We start from the raw sequence: 16,286 nt of genomic DNA on the forward strand, positions 1-16,286 counted from the left end.
GCTTTAGTATGCAGCACACAGCAGAATACCCTTTCTTACAACTCTTGCCCAAACATGACTAGCTTGCAGTTTCCACTAGGTTAGTAACTCCAGATTAGCTACATAAAACCTGCCTTTCTTGCCTCTTCTGCTGCAGCTCAGCTCTCTCTGGACTGAGGTGAACAAACCCCTTTCTATCAGTCATCATTTGAGTTTTGAAAACAGCTTTTCCCAAAGCTCTACATACTTAAATAGTCTTTGTCATTTTGATACTTGACCCCTGTATGATATCTAATGGGGCTCAGCTCCTTTCAGAAAGAAAAATAGAAGTGCCAGCCATAACAGGGGAAAAATTGCACAGCTGATCTGCAGGTCTTGCAATGATTGTGCAAGAGTCAGCAGAGCACTGAAATTTAGGTGCAACTCTCCTAGCTGGCATCTGAAGTGTTTCAGAAGCAATGCCAGCATTTCTTCATCGGCAGAGCCTCACTTGTCAATTGCTGCCCCAAGAGACTAAATTCCCAACTGCTTGGAGCTCTGCACCATGGCAAAAAGAGAGGGGTTTTAAAGAAAAAAGAAAATCAAAATCTCTTTGGAAATAGAAATCCTTATGTGCTCAAAAGGCAGTAATGTCAGATGTCAAGACCTGACTGTGGTCTTTCTTCCCATTTCCCTCTCGTTCATTTACCTGCCTCTGTGGTTAATTGAAAACTGCAGATTAGCATCTGGTGTGGAGTGACCAATCACAATGTGTGCTCCAGATGTTGCTGCTCTGCAGGGTCAACACGGGCAGGCAGAAAATGCACCTGCCATCTCTGGAGCTTAGTCCACACAAGGAAGGAAAATCAAAGATGCCAAGTGCACTCACATCACACAACCATGTGGATGTTGGAGTCAATGGTGCTATTGTACACACAGCTGCCTATTTGCTAGGGCTTTATACAAACTTAGACCCCCTGCTGAAACGCTGGAATACAAAGTTGTGCCCCTTTCTCTTTTCCATATCATGGATGTTGCAATGTATATTGGGACAGTTTGTAAATAAAGGATTATTTAAATTCCATTAGGCAATGATTGCAGGCATCCCAGCCGTCTGCAGACAAAGCCATTCCTCTCAAATCTGAGCATAGACAGAGTGATTTATTTGTAATCAGACTGAATGACCAACGCGTGCCCATTCCTCTTGCCTGTGCTGGAATACATTGTACAGACTGCAGTTCTTAGCACTTCTTCCTATGTACCTCTTTCTAAAAGTTCTTACTGTTTCATTGCAGAAATAAACTGTCAAGTGTATGCCTGGCCAGTCTCAGTACTTACATGATTCCCTTCCCTTCCTCTCTCTTTCTTAGTGTTTCACATCTCTCTGTTATATAGTTGTCCAAGATGACAAGAAGGTCATGCAAGGGTTGCACTTGTATAAGCCTTTTTTTTTCTCCTGGAAGTTTTGTTCTTTCTAACATGAAACCTGAGTAGATACTTGCATCCAAGAAAAGGTCTTGACAAGGAAAAAAATGAGAAGGGACCTCCTGAGACCATCTAGTCCAAAAGTCTGGAATATCTGCCCATCCAGAGGATAGGACAGCCCTAGTTCTATTATCTTGCCGTGTCTTTCTTCCCTGGAAGTTTTGTTCTTTCTAACATGAAACCTGAGTAGATACTTGCATCCAAGAAAAGGTCTTGACAAGGAAAAAAATGAGTATGTTACTATTTCTGATCTGGGAAAGAAAATCACTACTTCTTTGCCCATCACAAAGGCCACTAGTTCTATTATCTTGCCGTGTCTTTCTTCCGTCCTTCTTCACATTCACTGCCAAATGCCCAAACCTCTTGGATATGTTGCCATACATTAAATTATTCTCATCTGTTAGGAAGAGAATAATTCAGAAATCATCAGGGAGCTCCTATTTATGGAAATAAGGTATTTCTCTTTTTACCTGGAAAAGATAGAACTGGTAAGGCACTTAAAATCTACCTCATCTAAAAAGCAGCTGATGAATTAAAAGTTACTCTCTATCACCTGGCAATGATGGGGAAGACTCTTTCTTTTCCTTAGGGGAGGGGGGGAAAAGTACAGGTTGCTGAGAACAAAGGGTTTTCATGGCTTCATTATGAAAACTAATGTTGCCATGCCTTTACCTCCAGCAAGGGAGTAGAGAGATGTTCCCTCATCCCTGTGGATGTTTTCTACCTACTGGAGCAAACTGGAATCCATGATCTGGACTGCTCAAGATGACCATGATGAGTGGTCATACTTGGTTACAGTGTGCTGGGATGACTGAATTACACCAAGAAGTAGATGCTTATGTATGCACTCATACTTAGGAAATGTGCAGGTTTTATTTTATTACTAAAAATAGGTACATACTTTGTAAAAATGACTCACTGCTCTTTTTTCTGGCTTGAAATCTGTATTTGCTCCCCATGTGCTGAGAGAGGAAGGGTATCTGGTAAATGGATGCTCACATTATCAAAACCAACCTCACCAGAGATCCTAGGTGCTGATTGCACAAGTCCATTCAGCCTTCTTATCCTGGCTCCCTCCATTCCAGTGACTCAGGAGACCTTTTAGCAATGTAATAGAGGTTGTGCCTCTTAGTAGAGGTCTTGTGCAGAGACTTCTCCCCCTCTCCCAGGTGAGATAGGAAGGATTCTGGTGGTGTACTGTGTTGTGTGATGAGCTCCAGCACTTCAGGCCTTTGCTAGGCCATTCCCTAACACTAGACTTTCCCCATCTGCATTGGGCTAGAAAAGCTCTTGTGATCACACAGGATCTGTGCTCTGCACAGAGGTACAGTGAACCTGGTTAGAGTTTCCAAAAAACAGATGAGCTTGTCCTTACAGCCCTTTAAAGTGGATTTATGACTGCAGACACTCATGAACAACCTGAGCTGGGAACTTCCCTGCAAGAGTTCATACCAATTTCTGCTCAAGAAGAGAGGCTGCTTTTTGAGCTCCTATATCTGAGAAGTTTTCTATTCTGTTCCAGTCAGGCAGCTAAGGGAAACTCTGGTCTGCAGTAAATAGCCCTAGGCCTTTTGGTTTGACCTAAAACGATTGGAGACACTGTTAGTTTTCATAGAATCATGGAATGGTTTGGGTTGGAAGGACCCTTAAAGATCAATTAGTTCCAAGCCCCCTGCATGGGCAGGGACACCTCCCACTAGACCAGGTTGCTCTAAGCCTCATCCAATATGGCTATAATTTTCTTATCTCTCTGTTATTACATACTTAAAGCTGCCTGTGAAATGCTTTTTTCAGCAATGCAATTCACCAGAATTCCCAGCACCCAGTTACTGACAGCCTGACTATTAATCCCTTTATAGCTGGAGAGAATTAAAAAAAAAACAACCAAAAAAACCCCCAACAAAACAACAACAAAAAACACACCTGAAAAAGATAATTATAATAAAAAGGTAATTAAGTAGATGCACTTATGTATGAAGTTTTATTTGCCTGGTCCCATAAAGCCAAGGTAGGTAGGCTTTAGCTGGATGAGTAAAAACCTCAAGATCACTCTACTAAATTAATGAAATTTGATTGAGAGCAGACAAGTAGATTTAAAAAATCTTCTAAAAATATAAGAATCAAAACCATTGAATTCGCGAATTAGCAATGAAGGGGAGAAGTCCTGAGGAAAAGGCTAAGGCTTTCAGAAACGAAAACTTTAAAAAATCTCTTTCTAGATATTTATTTTACCATGCAAAAGAAGATTTTCTTAACAAAATAATAAAAACGTTCCCTAAAAATCACAGAGCAAATTCTTCTTCATTGTAAGGGGAAAAATAAAATACCATGGGTGAATCGCAATTTATTTACTTTTTTATAAAGCCTGAGGCAAATGAACCTGAGCAGAAAGGGGAGTGCAATATTATTTATTCTGCACTGGTACAGTTTAGGTACTGTGTAGGTACACCAGGACTGTGTAGGTTTCTCCACATACATAAACCAAAAGAACATTAAAAATCCTTCACTTCTAGTGACCTTTTCTTAAGGAAAAGGAATCAGTAAAGCATGATACTTCCATATAGCACATTTGCAGCATAGAATTCCTTATTAAATGTACAAGCAAAATGCTTTGCCACATGCTTAAAAAAGGTTTTGCAGCACAGTACTCAGAGAGTCTGTGGGCTTTATAGAGCTGCTTACAGTTTCCTTTAAGGTACTCACTGTCAGTCATGATCAGAGAGAGGATAAATGACTGAGCAGTGCAGTTAGCTGAGATGATATGGCAATTCCTGCATTCCCAGAACTATCCCACAGCTTCAGAAATGCCATGTGTGTACACAGAATGGTGTCCCTTAGCCAGGAAGCTTTTTGTACAAAAGAGGTGAAAATATAAGAGCTAAAACAGTTAACACAGTAGGGAAATCACTGAATCCACATCAGACTTATTAGAAGTACAGATGTACCTGCTGTTGCAGAAGATTTAGAAAAGGTAAAGGTTCAGTAAGGAATATAATAGTTGTAGAGGAAAACTGCAGGTCAATACATTGCCATTCAAAAGACAAAAATTGCTGTAGTACGAGAGTATCCCTGCAAAGAGGAATGGTGAAATACATTTCCTAGTGGGTGGTGTGTCAGACAGAAAACACAGGATTTTCACAAGGACACAATATCTTCAGAAAAGGGTGGGAAAGGTGGAGGATTTTATCATTCTGAAATTATCATCCTGTGTTCTGCCTTTTTCTGTTGGTGAAATGTCTGTGTGATAGATAAAGTCATCTTGGGGAAAACATTCAGTATCAGCCAATCACTATTACAGAAGTGAACTGCTCTGACCTCAGGAAAATTTTCTTGCTTGATTTAAACCAAGTTGTTCAGAACTACATATCCTGTTATTCCATATAAAGGGAACAACTTGCTGATTTCAGCCAGTGACTCTTTTATTCCCATTTGCTGCTGTAAAAATAAAGATTAAATGTTATCTCACGTTGTCTAAAAATGCTAATTTAAAGCCACATTTCTTCCTCTAATTTTCTGTAATCTAATTTTGCAAACGAAAATGTGGGAAGAACATTGAGCCATTTAAGACACTATCAAGGGGGAAATGGTGAGAACAACTGTATGGGTTACAGTGAGGGAACTATTGCACAATTGTGTTTAAAGCTACAACAGGGCCTTCTCTTGAGGAACCTGATGAACACAAAGTATGGGAGAAGCCACTGCAACCTGTTACTTGTAACATTAAGAGGTTATTGTTTATCCTGACAGTATCAGCCTCTGTGCTCCAAGAGTTTGTGCAGCCTCTAGGAGCTGAGTAGCTGTCACTGACGGCACTTGTACCCAGCCACCTGCCTTTCCCACAGCTGAGCTTCCATGCTGTCCCTCTAATTTCCATATTCATTAATAGGTATCAGAAATACATATTGGAAGCAGGACCTCAAAAAAAGCAGATACCAACTCCAGTGAGTGCAGGTCCAGGTAAGAGTAAGCTGTGTGCTGCGTGTGTAGTTGCACTCCAAAATGCACATCAGCAATGTTCATAGGTGACTCCATAAACGGCATTTAGAAAAAGCATAAACAACTGAATATAACAAAGAAGCAACTTTTAGATGTGTCAAAACAGTGCTCGAAAAGATCTGAGAAAATACTCTGGTGTGTTCTCCAGATACTCTCTGGCCGTGCTCAGCAAAGGTAGAATGAGATTAAATGGTCAAAACACAAACACTGTTGTACAGAGCCCTGGCCTATGGTGGCAACTTTATTATTTGTATGTTTTGCAAGCCTTCAAAGAAAAAGATGGTACTTGAATTGCATGTGTTGTGGTTGAAGGTAGCAGCAGCAGCAGTTATGTGGTGCCATTCACAAGGCTGCATCCCTGTGTGTGACCTTGGATAGGTCAAAAGGGCTTTGGCTACGAATCACAGAACCACAGAATTGTCAGAGTTGGAAGGGACCTCCTGAGACCATCTAGTCCAATTCCCTCACTAAGGCAGGATCATCCAGAGTACATTACACAGGACTGCATCCAGGTGGGTCTGGAATATCACCAGAGAAGGGGACTCCAAAACCTCCCCAGACAGCTTTGTCATCCTCAGATTAAAGAATTTTTTTTCTCACGTTTAAGTGGAACTTCCTATGTTGTCAGAATTACATTTCATATGTAGAAAACTCAAAATATGTATCTATCACATATTTTGCAGCTTTTTTTGGAAATATGGTATAGGAATGGTGGATTGGCATGCGATAAAAAAGGCAGCTAGAAATGTCTTCAGGAAAAGTTAAGGGCAGTGTTTTCAGGAACTTCAGACACCCCTCAGCACAGAACATTGTTCGTATAGAGTTACCAGCCCATATGATTTTGTTTTTGAAAATGAAATGCTGACTAAGAGCACAGTAGAGAAGCATTCTTTCCATTAATAAGTCTAGTGAAAATTCAAACACTAATCCAAGGACAACATTTCTACAGAGGCTTTTGAACTTACCTTAGTGAAGCAGGGCAAATTTGAACGTTTGCCTTTAAAAAGAAGAGGACATTTCTAAGTTGGTCCTTATTTTCTATTTTCTACAGTTTCCTGAGAGATTACTTGAATAAAATATTAAGAACACTAAGACCCAATAGAAATCTCAATGCAAGGTCTAAAACTTGCCTTTTCAGCAGTATTTACTTCTTTCAGGAAACTGAAAAGCATTTTCAAATGTTTTTGTCCTATTTATATAATTATATGAGGGACTGAGTTGACTAGTGGTTATATTGTTATTCAAATCAATATTGTTATACTGTTAGTCAATTAAAATTGACTAGTGAGTGAAACGTAAATTCCCGCTAACTGCATATAAAAAATCCAAGCTTTTAAAAATACTGGGGCTTGCATTGCTAAATCCCAGGTTACTGTTTCAGTAAATAGATGTAAATGTGAAGTCCTGAATGTAATAGAGAGAACACTGTTTTGGCAAAATTGTTATGCACATCCTGCAGTGACAGCACCTTTTACTGTGATCAAGAGGACTTAGAGCTTATCCAGTATATGCTGCGACAAGATCCAGATAGTTGCTATTAAAAAGTTATACTTATAGACTCTAATAGAGAAAGAGAAAGCCATCACAACCTGCATAAATCAAAAGCTATTAAATTCCAAATGATGTACTAATTGCATTGTATAAATTCAATAAGGTAAGGGAAAAGAACACAAAGAAGTAGCCAGCATGGTTAAAAATGAAGTTATTTAACTTTATTAGGAACAACATGAAAAATTGTATTGATCATTGCTAGATGAAAGTTGGAGGCCTGTTAGTTCAAGAAAAGTATAAATATTTTGCTCTGCAGGTCTGCTGAGAATAATTAACAACTTCCCTTCTCAGAATAATCAAAAAAAGATGAGCAACAAGTATTTTTTTTAATCAGGTCTGGCCAATTTCCATCCGGTGTCTTTACAAGCCTGGGTAATTACTGCTGCAGCCTTCTCAGAAAGTCTCAGAACTCTGGGTAAGCTCAAAAAAACCCCCATGAACTGTTTAAGACAGTGGTTAAAACTAACAAAAAAACAAACAGGTAATTTGGGAACTTCAGGCTCACAAATCTGACATCAATTGTCAGATATCCATTTTCTAGTGTAAAAAATACCTATCTGATGTACTAACTAGTTAGAAATTATACTGAACAGTTGTGTGACATGGTAATGTTGATCAACATGTGTCGATCACACATGGAACAGGGATCTTCTCGTATTAGTTTCGCTTTGGTTTTTAACGCAATTTAGTTGTTAGAAATGGAATTGTGAGATAATGTTTAATGAGAAAACACCTTATATACTGCCGTGGACTTTGACTAAGCACAGGTGCTCACAGTGGTGGTTTACTGAATCCCTGGGACTGCCAATGCAAGCCTTGGACAGACAAAGAGAAAAAAAACAGAGGATAGGACAGAGAAATTTTACTTTGCATTGGCACATTCCCTTACTGGAATGAGCAGCCTCTGAAATCAGCAGTTCAAAAGATGTTGATAAATTGAAGAGGATTTGAAGAAGAGACATGAGGTGACTAAAGGACTAAAAAACATCTTATATTGACAGATCACAGCAGCTCGCTGTGTTTAGTCACGGACGAGTCCTCCTGGCCCTGGTAACTCTATTAGGCTGTGAGCCAGTTCAGGGAGATGACTGGTGGACAGCTAACCTGCCTACTTCTGTTTGCTTTGGTAAGGTTATCATTTGCACCAGGCCCCCGAACTGGTTCACCCCATGGCCAAGACACAGAGGTAACTGGTGGGGAACTGAGGAAAAGCTACGACAATTCATCCCCAGATTTAGATCAAATTAACTGCCTCCATACATACCTTCCTATCAAATGCTCTCTCCCACCTCATAGGGTCAGGGAAGAAGACATTGCAGACCCTTCTGGATGGAATCCAAAGCTGCTGACATTCACAGTGGAACAATTAACTGAGCACTGTGAGCACTGTCTTTTTTTTCACCAGTAGTATCATCCATGGGATCAGATAGCAGCTTAAGAGATTTCAATTACTGATTTAGAGACTCTGCTCAGGGAAGTCCTGCAGTGTATGCTACATAGAACAACAGACTAGATGATCTGGACGTTTCTGTCCTCAAACCCTAAAAGGTGATGTGCTGAAAAACATCCAATCTTACAATCTGCAAGCAATCTATAAACTTTTGTTTTAGTAACAGAAACACCCGTGCATTTGTATACATACACTTTTCTAGTATTGTCTAAAGAAGTATGACTGTTCAGTCCAGTTATCTGCAACTGAGCACTATCCAGCCTTTAACATGATACAAACAAGTCTGAGGGGATAAACGTGACAGTGCTCCAGCAAGGCTAATAAAGCCATCATTCTCACCTATAAAATAAAAGGTACCTTTACCCAGTTTTATTCTCATTTATACAGCACTTTTCATGGGTTATTCGGAGAAAAAAAATTTAAGAAACTGTAAAAACTATTTTAAACTGAAAGTCTTCAGGCCCACAGCAGATAAGCTGTTAGGCTGCCTGCTGTAAACAGCTAAATCTTTCCCATGTTCCAACCATACTCTGAGACAGCAGATAACGTACAGACCATGAAAGCAAACCCTGGAAATAAGTGGGTCAGAAGTCTAGCAGAGAAAAAGTGCCAATTTGTGGCTGCTGGGAGCTTACCAGAATACAAATGCTGCCCCTTTATTCATGTGAGGCACCAGCAGCAGGACTGTGCTGGCTCAGGGTCCACCGAGCCACCTCAGTCATTGACAGGAAGGAAGCAAGGCAGAAGGGGCTACTGTGGTCAGGACCAGCAGGTCATCCTGGGGCCTGGGTCACAGCTGCCCATCCAGCTTGGATCTAGCCATATGAGGGACCACAGCAGGAAGGGATTGCCATGTATCACTTGTGAATCATTGCAAGACCTGGTCATTGCAGCTTTCTGAAATACTCATACCTTGAGCTGTCTGACATAGGAAGATGTGGAAGTGAATTTTACAAGGTGAAGGAAAATGAGGAACATTTGTACAGGACTACAGATTTTAAAAAAATTTAAAAAATCCATAATTGGGATCCTTTATTAGAAAAAAAGACTTGTCACATTCCAGGAAAAACCTCTGCCCTTCTAAAGGAAAAAAAAAAATAACTTGAGGCTTCTAATAATCACAGACTTCGCTGTTACACGAGGACAGACATAGTCACTAAGCTATGTGGACAATCTGAGTCACATCACACTACATCCCAATCTGCGGAATTCTACATAGTTATGTGATATGCTCTGCTGAAGGACAGTTTATTAAGTCTTGGTGTGACCCTAAAGTTCAGCCACACCAGAAAAACAGATCTGAGGTGGCAGCATTGTGGGCTACTGCAGATATCTCTGAAACCAAAAAGATAGGTCATTCCCATCACATCAGCATTGTGTTCCCTACTGAAGAATGTTCGGGCAGGGAGAGGACTTAAGGAAAGGACTTACCTTTATTTTACATTTTGTTTTTTCCTCCCCAATAAACTGACCAAGGCTGTGACTTTTCCTCAATATTCCGAAGGAAAATAATAGCTCTTCATCAGTGGAACTTATTCTTTGTCACAGTCTAGATATGCTCTTCTCTCTAGCTGAACTTCTGTAAGTTAACACTTCTGTATTCTTGTCTGAAAGGATTGTTAAACTGTAAAAGCCAAGTCAGAGGCTAGATGTAGCTGGGCATCATCTGCATACTGACATTACAGGACACATTGACTCATTCCTATATGCTCCTGTGGGAACTTCCCTCCCTTTCACAGTATGTTGAATTTAAAAGGGTGATAAAACATGAACCCACATCTGTCCATTTCCCTAAGCAAGGTGTACTGCTAACATTGTCATTTCCCAGCAGCAACCAGCTAAGCACTGAGCTTTTTTGAAGACAAAAAATCATCCAGGTGATGTCAAATAAGATGTGAAACAAACAAATTACGTCAACAACTGTAGTTTTTCAGGGAAGAGGCTGGGTTTCCAAGGTAGGACTAATGTGTATTTTTTTGATTAGTCAGAAAAATATATTTTATTTCTTGTGAGACCAAGAAATGTTGCCACAACCACAAGTTTGCTCCCACTTCATGCAAGGATTTTTCCTAGCTCCTATTTCCTCACAAGGAAATACATCTACTTCAAAACCCTGACGCACTGTTGCCAACAGTTTTGATGGAAGTATCAAATACTCCACAGTATGTGCTAAAAACTTTTAGAGCAAGAAATGTATACCAGAGCTTAATTTTATTCCAGTTTGAACACAGTGGAGAGTGGAGCAGGGAAGAAATGTGATAATTTGCCTGACTGTGGTTTTGACTGTCTCAGCAGTTGTGCTGTGTACTTCCAACAGACTACTTGCAATGGTGGTATTAATACTTTAGCAATCATACATAAGAGTTCTGTTTAGCAGCAGAGCCTTACATCTAGCACAGTTCACTGCAAGGGGAAAAACACAGGCAGCTCATTTTCATGAAAAACAAAATTAGCATTTGCTTTCAAAAACTAAATGCTAGTGTTTTCTAAATAGATAAAGACATTTCTACTTGATTTTTCATTACTAACTATGCTGAAGATTTCCTATAATAAAAAATCCTCAGTCCAATACAGCCTTTGGAAAATATTTTCCTGCACATTTTGATCCATGTCTGCCAGCCAGAAGGACAGAAGGAATCCCAAAAGCTCTATATTCATAACAAAAAGTTTCTCCAGCAAAGGTACCAACAGAAGGGTTTAAAAGAGGCAGCCAAGAAGGGCTCTTGTAACGAGGCTCAAAGCTGTTTGAGCTACACTTGAAAACACCGCAGAAGTTTAGAGGCTGAAAATATTTTTAAACCATTCTGGTCCACCCACTCTTTTGGCTGACTGGCCAGAGTCACAAAAGTAAACATGACCACTTGGCTTCTCAGTCTATGCAGATTTAGTACACTCGGACTACTCTGTCCTCCTTTGACAAAAGGTTTAATATAGACAGTGCCAGATATTAATTACAGTAATTTGTTGTTAGCCTTGTTTCCTAAGGAAATAAGGATCATACACTTGCATTGTTCATTTGGGTGCACATCTGTCTCCCTTGATAACTTCTGAGTTGATAGGTAATTTCAAACATGAGCACCTCACACATAACACTCTTAAAAATTCCATGAATACTGCTGGCTGGGTAAAAGAAAGCGGGAAAAAATCTGGAAGTTCACTGTGGGAGAAAGGCAGAATTCAGCCATAATCTTCAGCACAGCAAAAGCTGGCTCTGCCAAAGAACATGCCACCTTTTGCCTAGTAAAAGTGAAACAAAAGGGATGGGGCTGAGCAGAGTAATTGAAGTGGTAGTATGAACAAAATGAGACCTAAGCTTGCAAGAAAACAAAGTTCTGTTGCTCATGGAACATCCCTTCTTAAATTATTGCATGACAGCAAAGCTCTCAAATACTATCAAGCTGTCAAATAAAACAGATGATCAAATGTCTTTCAGCTGGTATCTCTGCATTATAACGATGCTACCCAAGAATCTATTAAATCTATCTATTAAATATATAGGTGCATTATACTAGCAATTCATTACTGATTTTCTATAAACTGACCACAGGTTTATTATAAACCACCAAGTGTATAAATAGTTCACTAGGGATCACAGAGTAGCTAACAAGATCAGCCCCCTATTCCTTAACAGAATTTCTAAATGCATTTCTCTTGGATCATTTATTTCCTTTGGTAATGTTTCTTTAATTAAATTAGAACTATGTCCAATGTTCTTATTCTCTGGTTTCATTTAAAAAAACATTTTATTTCAATGATTACTTTGTGCTATTCAAATTAAGCTGTTTAATCACTATGGTTTTCTGAGTACTGATTTATAGTGACCAGTACTACAGAAATTCTCCGTGACATTTAAAAGGAAAGTACAAGTCTAAGCAATATACATTTTTGTTTATCTTGCCACAGGTGTTCCTAGAGATCCCTAGGTACATAATGTGGTTTAGTCAATGTTTCTGCTTTACGTACAAAGGAAGAAATTATTGACCATGAGGGTACTAAGGCTAGGGAGATTGTTGACGCTCCCTCCCTGGAGGTGTTTAAGAGAAGACTGGATGAGGCTTTTGCAGCCTGGTCTAGTGTGAGGTGTCCCTGCTCAGAGCAGGAAGGCTGGAACCTGATGATGTTTAAGGTCCCTTCCAACTTTAGCCATCCTAGTATTCTATGATTCCATGATTCTATAGTAGTTTGGAGACTTTGCTGAAGTAGTGAATATGATACTGTGGAGACATCTTTACCAAGCATAAAAAGGACACCATAAAACACACAACTGAGTTAATATTTCAAGAACAAGAATTTGGTACACGATGTTTCAGGAGGATCTTTATTTTCAATGCTATACATGTGAAAATAAGAATGACTAAGTGACTCGTTATCTGCATGTATAAAAATATAAACATCCTATCAAACATCTGCAAAGTCATCCTTAATGATATGCATCACTGAAAAGACATATGCCTTAATTTCTAATTAAAAGAAAGACTGCCTTTGTTTTTCTACTAGCACTTGTAAATGCCACTGCATTCATCCATAAGTACATGAACTGTGGATAACAACTATGAAATGTATACAGGACTCCAGTATTTTGCCTTTAGTTTTGTCCTTCTGCACGTCAACAGGCTAGTGGAGTCATTGTGTTTATGCCTTCTTTGTGCTCTCAACACAAGAGACCAGCAAATCTCAGTGACTTTGCCTTGGGCATATTGCCTTTTAAAAATTTTACTGAAATTACTAAGTATTGTTGAAGAAAAATACTGAATTCTCAGGCAAACCATCAAATGACTATTACATTTATGGCACCATCATTTTAAGCCTAAATGTAATGAGCTCTCAGTAAATGAAGGGCCTCATTTACTAATACTAACAATGCTTACAGTTGCTAGTACAACCACAAAAGATTTTTAAAAATCATCATTTTATCTCTTTATTACATCTATTTTTACTCAAAATAAGAGAATTTCTGGGTCACCTGCCAGGTAACGGACAGGCAAACATTGATCAAAATACAGGCAATCTTTGTTTCAGAGATGCATTCAGCCACCTGGAAGTTTAGTTATGAGTCACATTCAAGCCAACATGTAATCAATTTCAGTTCTACAAGCTGATATTCATATTCAGTTTTCCATAGAAACAGGTTTAGGAAACCAATAAAACATGACCACGTTATGTACATAGTGTAGTATGTAAATGCCCAGCTGGATAGATTACGAAATTCTGTAGCACTAAAATGATTAAAAAACTAAATGATTCGTGTAAAATGTTTATATACTGTATATATATGTACACTAAATCACAAGTTAAATTTAAAACTGCCCCTATTCATAGCTCCTAGGATGGATTTAGTAAGCTACCAGATTCTTAAAAAAAGAAAGCTAGCTAGAGCAAATTTGAACACTTTACTGAAAACTGATTTTATACAAAAATCTTTAAAAACAGACTTCAGAATTACTTAACAGAAACTAGAAAAAGACAGTCATTATTCTCGAGAACAGCATTGTAAAGACCTAGTAGCTGTGATCAATGTCCTTTCACTTGTGGTATAAATAAGTTAAGCACAAAGAAATAATCTCAGAGTAAGGCATAGGACAAACAGTTTTCATTCCATCTTCATGTGTATTGGCCTCTCACTTTATCTTATTGCTCATCTAATTTGGCAGGTGTACATTTCTCTCCTTTTAAAAATACTCCATTATACAACTATCTACAACTGGACAATACAATAACCAATGCTTTCTTATGTGAATCTTCAATTTAATCACACTGACTTGCTAATATTAAAAAACAAAAACAAACAAACAAAAAACCCAAACCAAACAACAAACAAAGAAAAGCCCAAAACAAACTGTGGTGATGCAATTTATTTTCAGCTTTATGCAGCTATGCATGCATTTAATGAAAGACCAAGTGGCAAACACAGGGACTGAGCACTGAAACTCAAAACATTTGCAGCTACAGCTCTTTTCAAATGAATTACTATTTTTAAAATAAAACCCTGCTGTGAAGTTCTTTGGTTAGAACACAAGTGCTAGCAGTTTTTCTAAATTTGGAGCTATAAAATTTTAGTATTTGAGAGTTTTAAAAATGTTACTTCAAGCTTTTACTATGTACCACTAAATTATTCAACACTTCAGATACATTTAGGATATTTTTCTGTGAAAGTCTGGGCACACAACATAGGTTTTAAAATCAAGTTCAGGTTTTAAAGGGAAGTGCTTTTGTACCTCAATCAATAAATTTGTTAGAAAGAGCTGCGCAGTCTTCCCTGCTATAAAATTTGCTGCTCAGATTGTCTGTTCCAAAGTGAGCTACGGCTGCCTCCTCTGGGAAAGAAAGGCTGTTAGCTAGCAAGAACCAAATACAGCTTAAAAGGGGTAATTTCCCCTGAAGAAAGCTGGCACCACTCTTGGTTTTGTAACGATGGGGCTCAATCCTTTCTAGAGAACCACTGAGTTTGTTTAGGAAGAGGTACTTAGCTCTCAGCAGTACAATTGTCCTGGTAGTACTGCCATGAAAACTAAGAAACTGGTTCCTAAGGAAGTGGTTTCAGCATCAATTCTGTTGGCTTCAAAGTTTTACAGTACTAACATGACAAAACTTAAAAGTAACAAGCAGAGTGCTCTTGATTACACTTACAGTGTACATCTGCATTAATTCAACTTACGTGATGTCAGCTTCCCAGGAAGCAGGCTCTACCTTCACCTGGCAAGCCTGGCTTCATCTTGCTCCCATCATTTTGAGGCTGTTTAAGGAAATATGCATTGAGATTTCTATGCATATTATAGACAGTAACTTCTAGAGAATTATAAGGACTTCACACCACCCATGAAAGCTACGATTCACAAGCAGTTTAATTTTTCAACGTGTCCTTGTTTTACCTGTCAAGGGAAGAAATGTGTGTCTCCGAGGACATTTTGTAGCCCAAACGGTTGGTTGTCCAGCAAATCTGTCCTTTCACATCAGCCTAACATGCCTGCTGTGCAGGCCCTGGTTCAGGTTATGAGCTTGGAGAGGGGAGTTGAGAGAGACAGGGAGCAGAGAGGAGAGATGGATGCAACCGGTCGTGAGGGGCCACACACATGCCTCCTGCAAGACTCCGTATCTCTACAGAGGAAGTACGAGACAGTGCCAAGCCCTCACAGCCAGGCATCACTTCCATGTGTTGGTCCTTCACAGACAGGCATCACTTTGATGGAGTGCAGGGATCAAACGGACTATTATGTGCCCACCCAACCAGGTGAAATCCCACTCGTGGGGGTGGGGATGAGAAAAGACAGCCATTTGTCACGTCCCCTGCAACTGAAGTTGCTAAAAAAGCAACCGACAAGTTCCTCGGCTCCTAAATGGGTGGCTTTTAAAACACCCCAACCTGCCAGAACTACCCCTCAGCTCCTGTGTGGGGTGTGGGCAGGAGCTGAGCACACGGGCACGCCTTCCTGGGATGGGCATTTGCCTGCTCTTGCTGCCCCTCTCCTTCCTCGCTACTGACACAGCTACTGGGAGGCGTGGGAGGGAGGACGGTGGTGCGAGCCAGGTGGCTGAGACGGGACCCAGCGGCCAAGCAGGGACGTGGCAGCTGAGGCACGACACGGTGACCTCCTGTCCCCCAGGGCCGTCAGGAGGTGCGTGTGCAGGAGGGATGGGGGCTGCGCTGGGGCTGACCCGCCCCGTCGATGGAGGCAGGAGGCACCGGGGCGAGGACCACGCAGGGGGACGCAGCCCTCCTCCTCCTCCTCCTCCTCCTTCCTCCGGGCCGGGGGGGCGACCGAGGGTGCCAGGGTGCGCGGGGGCTGCCGCCTGCTCCCCGCGCCACGGGCCGGGCAGATGCTCAGTCCCGGCAGAAGACACACTCCGA

The sequence above is a fragment of the Chaetura pelagica genome, unplaced genomic scaffold (assembly GCF_000747805.2).
Source record: "Chaetura pelagica isolate M959 unplaced genomic scaffold, ChaPel_1.0 scaffold106, whole genome shotgun sequence".
In the NCBI taxonomy this organism is placed as follows: domain Eukaryota; kingdom Metazoa; phylum Chordata; class Aves; order Apodiformes; family Apodidae; genus Chaetura; species Chaetura pelagica.